This window comes from Haliotis rubra, unplaced genomic scaffold (assembly GCF_003918875.1).
Source record: "Haliotis rubra isolate DU_JTF1 unplaced genomic scaffold, ASM391887v1 Scf6, whole genome shotgun sequence".
Taxonomy (NCBI): Eukaryota; Metazoa; Mollusca; class Gastropoda; order Lepetellida; family Haliotidae; genus Haliotis; species Haliotis rubra.
In genome coordinates, this window is record NW_025767301.1 from 3793332 (window position 1) to 3803286 (window position 9955).

Here is a 9955-nt window from a genome sequence, read left to right on the forward strand (position 1 = left end):
CATTAACTACCATGTTGGTTTCAGCATTAACCACAAGTTCACAGTACCCCACCCATACCATGAACGCACATCGTTACAAAAGTGGTTACACGGTGTAATTTAAAGGACAGACATATAAATTAGGAACTGATTATTTCTGTAAAAATATGTTCACTTCAGAGGCTAGATGTTAGTCTATAATAGTCTATTAGAACACTGAGTGTGTTGTGGGTGTGGGTGCGTGTGTATTTTGGTGTTACATACATTTCATAGCATAAAACAGTACAAATGCATGTTGCTGTGTTGTGCTTTAAATAAAAAGGAGGATTCGGATTCACATCAGCAGTTAATGGTTCCGGAGCTCGATTTCTTTTGCCAACATAAACAGGTGCTCAATTATACTTTTAAACAACGTTGATAGAACACATTAACAGAAATAGCGACTTGTTGGCCTATTCTTTGAACACTTGTCTGAATAAAAGGGGGCGTTGCATTCTCCCGTGCTACCTAACGCACAATAGAAATATTCTTGAGTAAATCTGGGGATGGATTATTTTGGGGGCTTCGACGCTGTCTGGTAATTCCATATTACTGTATGGATTAAACCGCGTCTTTATTAGGTAAAGGGAATACAATGGCGGCATAAAATAATACCAAAGCATTTTCATTTCTAATGTTGTTCATCCTCTTTAAGTCAGATCGAATCGTTTTTCAATATGCAACGTAAAGGTTTAGGCATTGTGCCTCTAGTTATGATAGGCCGTTTCCGTCAACCATCACCCATACCCCCCTATCACACCCCTCTAAAAAATTAAGCGTACGTTTTTTTTATAACAAATACGGCCTGAATATGTGTTTCACGGTAATTGAAGTTAGTTGTGTACGAATGCCAGAATGTTGTCGCTGTAATCTATGACAGGCATGGGAAGCCACTGCCGACCGTAATTCCTGGCATTAGAGTTAACAGCTGCTCAATAACCTTATAACATTCCTCACATGCAACAAAAACAACGTTTGTGTCCCCTCACCGTATCATAACAACGCGTTGTACCCGCCGCATGCCAGGCGTTACCACTCGCTCCGCCTATCGACCAAAAAGATCGGCTTGTCTGATTGGTCACGAATGGCAGCATTCTTGAATCAGCAACTATGAAGGTGTGTGTCACCAGAGGCGGGGATTTGGGAAGAATTTCCTGTTTTTGGATGATTGTCTGTGCTATCAATCAGTTGAGATAAGTGCCGCCATTGTTATCTGATGATGTCACAGCCACGTGACCACAGCTCCGGAAACGGCGTAGAGAGGTCCAAGTGCAATGGCTACTGGTACAGGTTCATACCGCGAAACTTAGACGTACGCGATATAGTGTTTCCTGACAGGACAAGCAAATTGGTTCAGTGGGTTCTACTATAGTCCGTTTGGCTCAAAAGCGGACCGATGAATTGCAATCTAACTCGAAAACTAATAAACATAAAATACTCAATGAAACACTGATCATAATCAAAACGTCAGACCAACTCTGTTAGGCTTTTGCAGAAGTTATGTCCTAAAGATAAAAAGAGTTGTTTAAGAAACTATCATTAAAATTTTGACACTGTTCACTATTTGTTACGAAGGAGGAGTGCAAAGAAAGGGACAGCCAGGTGTGCGAGAAAGGATGGAGACCGAACAGCACAGGTTAATGAATCAATAGCTTTGTCTGCACGTGCTTCTCTAACACCTGGCTGTCCCTTTCTCTGCATGGCTCCCAATTGCGCAGATCGATGTTCATGCTGTTGATCACTGGATTGTCTGGTCCAGACTTGATTGTTTACAGACCGCCGTCATAAAGCTGGAATATTGCTGAGTGCGGCGTTAAACAACAAACAAACAAAACACAACCTTCCAGCCCTGATGCTGTTATAGACTGCGCGGTTTATGCAGATCCGAGGATTCAGCAGCCGTGTCGCCATGCCGTTTTCAGCACTGTTCCAGAAATATCAGGACTGGGAGCATCGAAAATGGTTTTCACACATCGTACTCACTTGAGGAGTCGAATTCGGGTCGTTGGCTTAACGAAGAAACCACCAGGGTAACTCAACGCCCTCGATATTTCGTACGATTATTTGGCATAACTTTCCTTCCTAATGAATAGCAAACTGAAATAAGTATAACAATACCACAACGGGGAACACAGAATAAACTGCGAACATTATACTGTGACATGGCCTATGTGGCATCGAACCCGGATCTTCGACATGAGCCAGTGCATCAACCTGAAGGTCAGTTGTTAACAAACAAAGTACAGCAACCCAGGCACACGGGTCGTTGGGGGTGGCCTAGTGGTTACAGCGTTCGCTCGTAACGCCGATTCCCGGGTTCGATTCCCCACATGGGTAATGTGTGAAGCCCATTTCTAGTGTTCCCCGCCCTGATATTGCTGGAATATTGCTAAAGGCGGCGTAAAACCATACTCACTCACTGATGTCACACATGTTACACATATGTTCTCGGTCCAAAGTCCTTAAAATATGGTGACGTAAACAGACCCTGTCTTTCTAAGAAATAGTTGAGTGTCATTTCAGCAAGAAACAATTGCCAGCACCTAAAGATATCGATCCAATGCGTCATTCAGGTGACAAGACGTGATTTGAAGTGTCTGTTAGTTAATTTCCGATGGTAATTTTCGACAGCTCGTCAAGGCGTATTTGGAAACTGACAAGTCTGTCCCGTGCCGGCTGACAGTGTAAAGCACCTTACACTCGTATATCGTATATCAAAGAGTGTGTTTTTTTCACCTATCACCAGGTAAAGTAACGTATGTGTCAGGTAGCCCTCGGTCTCGACAACGACCCCAGTGAAAGGTATTTCAACAGAAGCATTAGTTGGCTGCCGTGGTGGGAGGTGTTTTTTTCAGGTTCGGCCAGCCGAAATTGATTTTTTGAGAAAACAGCATATTGGTATAAAACACTTACTAACTCACAAAGAGAACATCACTGAAAAAACAAGAGAGTAAGTTAGTTTTAGTTTTACGCCGCTTTCATCAATATTCCAGCAATATCACGGTGGGTGACACCAGAAATGGGGAATCGAACCCGGGTCTTCGGAGTAACCACGAGGTACCTGTGAAGACCCGGGTTAGAATTGGGTCTTCAGCAATCCATGCTTCTCGTAAAAGGCGACTAACGGGAGCGGGTGGTCAGGCTCGCTAACTTGGTTGACACATGTCATCGATCCCAATGTGCGTAGATCGATGCTTATGCTGTTAAGCACTGGATTGCCTGGTACTCGATTATTTACAGACCGCCGTCATATATCTGGAATATTGCTGAGTGTGGCGTTAAACAACAAACCAACCAACCGATTTAACCACTAGGCTACCCCACCAGCCTTGAGGGGCGGTGGGGTAGCCTAATGGTTAAAGCGTTGGCTCGTCACGCCGAAGACCCGGGTTCGAATCCCCACATGGGTACAATGTGTGAAGCCCATTTCTGGTGTCCCCCGCCGTGATGTTGCTGGAATATTGCTAAAAGCGGCGTAAAACCAAACTCAGTCAGTCAGTCAGTCCCCAGCCTTGAAAAACATAGGTGTATCACGCTTAGAAACAGCGTTAGAAGAGATATATGGGTATATAGACCCTAACCTAGTACTATATAAAAGGATATAGTACAAGGGTAGGGTCTATATACCTATATGTCTTTCTAACGCTGTTTCTAAGCGTGACACGCCTCTGTGGAAAAAACAATGCACATGCTAGACTGAAGGTAACAATTTCAACCGTGGCACAAGGTTACTAATGTACCCAGGTGTCAGAGCCCTATGCCATAATTGGTTACAATGTGTGATCTAATAGATCGTGTGTCATGCTACACACACACACTATGAGGACCGTTTGTCACAGTTCAGCACCGTGTCTCACTTCACCTTACCCCCAGGAGGGTTTGCTGGGTACAACAATGTTCCCTGGTTCTCATTGAACAAAGCGATCGTAGCGCAACGACAACAATGTTTAAGTATGGGAGCTACGATCACCTCAACGTTACGACTGCTATGTGGAAAGGACACTGTGGTTCTCGACGTTGTGTTACAAGTCGACTAATGATCCAGGGGATGTTACAGTTTGGGACTTGACAGATTGTGTGTCACGCATCATTTCAGCCAGAAACAGTCCATAAGATGTCTATCCAATACGTCATTCGGGTGACAAAACGTGATTTGAAGTGTCTGTTGGTTAATTTCCGATGGTAATTTTCGACAGCTCGTCAAGGCGTATTTGGAAACTGACAAGTCTGTCCCGTGCCGGCTGACAGTGTAAAGCACCTTACACTCGTATATCGTATATCAAAGAGTGTGTTTTTTTCACCTATCACCAGGTAAAGTAACGTATGTGTCAGGTAGCCCTCGGTCTCGACAACGACCCCAGTGAAAGGTATTTCAACAGAAGCATTAGTTGGCTGCCGTGGTGGGAGGTGTTTTTTCAGGTTCGGCCAGCCGAAATTGATTTTTTGAGAAAACAGCATATTGGTATAAAACACTTACTAACTCACAAAGAGAACATCACTGAAAAAACAAGAGAGTAAGTTAGTTTTAGTTTTACGCCGCTTTCATCAATATTCCAGCAATATCACGGTGGGTGACACCAGAAATGGGGAATCGAACCTGGTCTTCGAGTAACCACGAGGTACCCGTGAAGACCCGGGTTAGAATTGGGTCTTCAGCAATCCATGCTTCTCGTAAAAGGCGACTAACGGGAGCGGGTGGTCAGGCTCGCTGACTTGGTTGACACATGTCATCGATCCCAATGTGCGTAGATCGATGCTTATGCTGTTAAGCACTGGATTGCCTGGTACTCGATTATTTACAGACCGCCGTCATATATCTGGAATAATGATGAGTGTGGCGTTAAACAACAAACCAACCAACCGATTTAACCACTAGGCTACCCCACCAGCCTTGAGGGGGCGGTGGGGAAGCCTAATGGTTAAAGCGTTGGCTCGTCACGCCAAAGACCCGGGTTCGAATCCCCACATGGGTACAATGTGTGAAGCCCATTTCTGGTGTCCCCCGCCGTGATGTTGCTGGAATATTGCTAAAAGCTGCGTAAAACCAAACTCAGTCAGTCAGTCAGTCCCCAGCCTTGAAAAAAACACAGGGGCGTGTCACACTTAGAAACAGCGTTAGAAAGACATATAGGTATATAGACCCTACCCTTGTACTATATCCTTTTATATAGTACTAGGGTAGGGTCTATATACCTATATGTCTTTCTAACGCTGTTTCTAAGCGTGACACGCCTCTGTGGAAAAAAACAATGCACATGCTAGACTGAAGGTAACAATTTCAACCGTGGCACAAGGTTACTAATGTACCCAGGTGTCAGAGCCCTATGCCATAATTGGTTACAATGTGTGATCTAATAGATCGTGTGTCATGCTACACACACACACTATGAGGACCGTTTGTCACAGTTCAGCACCGTGTCTCACTTCACCTTACCCCCAGGAGGGTTTGCTGGGTACAACAATGTTCCCTGGTTCTCATTGAACAAAGCGATCGTAGCGCAACGACAACAATGTTTAAGTATGGGAGCTACGATCACCTCAACGTTACGACTGCTATGTGGAAAGGACACTGTGGTTCTCGACGTTGTGTTACAAGTCGACTAATGATCCAGGGGATGTTACAGTTTGGGACTTGACAGATTGTGTGTCACGCATCATTTCAGCCAGAAACAGTCCATAAGATGTCTATCCAATACGTCATTCAGGTGACAAAACGTGATTTGAAGTGTCTGTTGGTTAATTACCGATGGTAATTGTGTGTTGATCGCTGCTCAGGTTTCAGTAAGAGTATTTTACAATTTTCGCAATATTCGAGCATTATCACTGACTGACTGAGTTTGGTTTTACGCCGCTTTTAACAATTTTCCAGCAACATCACGGCGGGGAACACCAGAAATGGGCTTCACACATTGTACCCATGTGGGGATTCGAACCCGGGTCTTCGGCGTGACGAGCTAACGCTTTAACCACTAGGCTACCCAACCGCCCCTCGAGCATTATCAGCACGACGAATACAAAAATGGTCCCCACACATTTTACCAGCTTGGGAAATCGAACACAGAACTTCAGCTGAACGCTTTAACCATTAGGCTACCCCATCGACCAGGTTCCCGTGAGCCAGGGACCCGTTCCACAAAGTGACTGTAGCGCTAAGATAATCCCATGCTTTAACATAGGCTTACGATCACCGTAGTGCTGAGATTGATTTGTGGAACGGGTCCCCGGCTCATGCATTCAGTCACTGGGGCGGTGGGGTAGCCTAGTGGTTAAAGCGTTCGCTCGTCACGCCGAGGCCCGGGTTCGATTCCCCACATGGGTACAATGTGAGAAGTCCATTTCTGGCGTCCCCCGCCGTGATATTATTGGAATATTGCTAAAATCGGCGTAAAATCCACCTCACTCACTTTCAGTCACTAACATTCCTGGGTAGGCAGCGACAATCTGCACCCCGACGTTTCTGGAATTGAGCAGCATTCACACATGATATGCCATATAATGAGCACTTATAGAAAACGCCACTGCTGGCATAGTCAGAATGCAGGGAAGAGCCCTGTGATGTGCACGCCCGTGTCACCGTCACGTCGACATCCCCTGTCGCTGGGTGCAGTTAATAGAAATCTTAGTGTCTCGGGTCCTTCCCACAACTCATGTCTCTCACTTGTCATATTCCGGGAATGTGTCACGTAACTTCTCCATACTGGGAGAACTGAAAAACCCGTCATATGTTGTAACAATCACAACCAATACTGTATGCAATGTATTACTCGTTCACATTACTTTCTCCTGTCATCCTCAATTTGCATATGGCGGATATGATTTTTTTAGAAATGTTCCTTTACACCAGTAGCAGGGTAAAGAGGAACTACAATTGTTACAAATGTCATGAGAAACTAACATGTCATGTGACATCAATGCTCTGACACAAATGTCATGTGAAACTAACATGGCTTCATGTGACATCAATCCTCTGTCTGACTCTAATGTCATGTGAAACTAGCATCTCATGCTACATCAACGCTCTGTGTGACACAAATGTCATGTGAAACTAACATGGCTTCATGTGACATCAACGCTCTGTCTGACACAAATGTCATGCGAAACAAAAATGGCTTCATGTGACATCAACGCTCTGTCTGACGCAAATGTCATGGGAAACAAAAATGGCTTCATGTGACATCAACGCTCTGTGTGACACAAACGTCATGGGAAACCAACATGGCTTCATGCGACATCAACGCTCTGTCTGACACAAATGTCATGAGAAACTAACATGGCTTCATGCGACATCAACGCTCTGTCTGACTCAAATGTCATGAGAAACTAACATGGCTTCATGCGACATCAAGGCTCTGTCTGACGCAAATATCAGGAGAAACTAACATGGCTTCATGCGACATCAACGCTCTGTGTGACACAAATGTCATGTGAAACTAGCATGGCTTCATGCGACATCAAGGCTCTGTCTGACGCAAATGTCATGTGAAACTAACATGGCTTCATGCGACATCAAGGCTCTGTCTGACACAAAAGTTATGTGAAACTAGCATGGCTTCATGCGACATCAACGCTCTGTCTGACACAAATGTCATGAGAAACTAACATGGCTTCATGCGACATCAAGGCTCTGTCTGACACAAATATCAGGAGAAACTAACATGGCTTCATGCGACATCAAGGCTCTGTCTGACTCAAATGTCATGGCTTCATGCGACAGAAACTAACATGGCTTCATGCGACATCAAGGCTCTGTCTGACTCAAATGTCTGACTAACATGGCTTCATGCGACATGACACAAATGTCATGTGAAACTAACATGGCTTCATGCGACATCAAGGCTCTGTCTGACACAAATGTCATGTGAAACTATCATGGCTTCATGCGACATCATGCGACATCAAGGCTCTGTCTGACGCAAATGTCATCAAGGCTGAAACTATCATGGAAACTTCATGCGACATCAAGGCAAATGTCATGTGAAACTCTGGACGCAAATGTCATGTGAAACTATCATGGCTTCATGCGACATCAAGGCTCTGTCTGACGCAAATGTCATGTGAAACTATCATGGCTTCATGCGACATCAAGGCTCTGTCTGACGCAAATGTCATGTGAAACTAACATGGCTTCATGCGACATCAAGGCTCTGTCTGACACAAATGTCATGTGAAACTAACATGGCTTCATGCGACATTCACAAATGTCGAAACTATCAATGCGACATCAGGCTCTGTCTGACACAAATGTCAGGAGAAACTAACATGGCTTCATGCGACATCAAGGCTCTGTCTGACGCAAATGTCAGGAGAAACTAACATGGCTTCATGCGACATCAAGGCTCTGTCTGACGCAAATGTCAGGAGAAACTAGCATGGCTTCATGCGACATCAAGGCTCTGTCTGACACAAATGTCATGTGAAACTAGCATGGCTTCATGCGACATCAAGGCTCTGTCTGACACAAATGTCATGTGAAACTAACATGGCTTCATGCGACATCAAGGCTCTGTCTGACACAAATGTCAGGAGAAACTAACATGGCTTCATGTGACATCAAGGCTCTGTCTGACACAAATGTCATGTGAAACTAGCATGGCTTCATGCGACATCAAGGCTCTGTCTGGACATGCGACAAATGTCATGGAGAAACTAACATGGCTTCATGCGACATCAAGGCTCTGTCTGACACAAATGTCATGTGAAACTAGCATGGCTTCATGCGACATCAAGGCTCTGTCTGACACAAATGTCATGTGAAACTAACATGGCTTCATGCGACATCAAGGCTCTGTCTGACACAAATGTCATGTGAAACTAACATGGCTTCATGCGACATCAAGCCTCTGTCTGACACAAATGTCATGTGAAACTATCATGGCTTCATGTGAAATCGACACACTTGCAGGTATCGGGTGGTCAGGCTTGATGCATGGCAGTGTATTCAAAATGTGTGGATCGATGCTCATGGGGTCAGTCACTGGATTGTCCAGTCCAAAAACAGATTACTTAAAGTCCGGCGTGTTACAGCAGGAATATTGAGCGCGTTGTGTGGAAACCCGTTTTGGTGAATAAAAAGCAACAACCCCGTACGAAACAACGTCGAACCGTTCTACATGAGTAGACCACGGCTTTTTAAAAATATATGTTAATCTTCAGCTGATCTTGTGCTGATTCAGTCAGTATGCTCCCTGTAAACTGTGTTTACAACCAATCGAGAAAATGATATACTATGTGCAGGAATATTTTCGTCACGGTTTTGTCGACATCTGCACCTCAAATAACTACTGTTCAGATATCAGAAGTGAAATGTGTCAATAACTCAGTTAGGGTAGCGTTTTTTCCCATTCATGTTTTGGCAACAGCGTGAGAAAAAAAGATTTTTCAAAGACGGGATCATATGACATAGCCGCTCACCCAGAGGGGAGCTAATCCCCTCGGTACACTCGAAACGCACACGATAATTAAAGCTAAGCGGCTGAAAATCTTCTCTTTTCTACCGCCCCGTGGAACGGAGCGGGTCTCGTGCTCTTTAAACACCTCGAAATATGGGCAAACAAGCCTCAACGTCAGCTCATTGTGTTCGCAAGAAAGCGGCCTACCATCTAAAAGGAAATGAATATTTAATGCCGAAATCCACCTGTCGTCTGTCCCGTGCCTTTCCAAATTGGCAGACACACAAACACCATCATCACTTCGACAATAACAGGATTATCGGAGCCCCTTTATGCAATACTAACTTTTGTAATAGCCGGCTCGTCATAGTGACGAGCGCCGTTGTGAGGCGATCTTTCTCGCCGACCATACAAACACCCCCTGTTTCCTATGCCGCTCGGTGTGTACAACGTCGGCTAGCTTGATTATTAAGTCATCTAGCCAGACGCACTTTCGTTTGACTCAATACCCGAACTTGAAACTTCACTCAACACGACTCGACACAAGG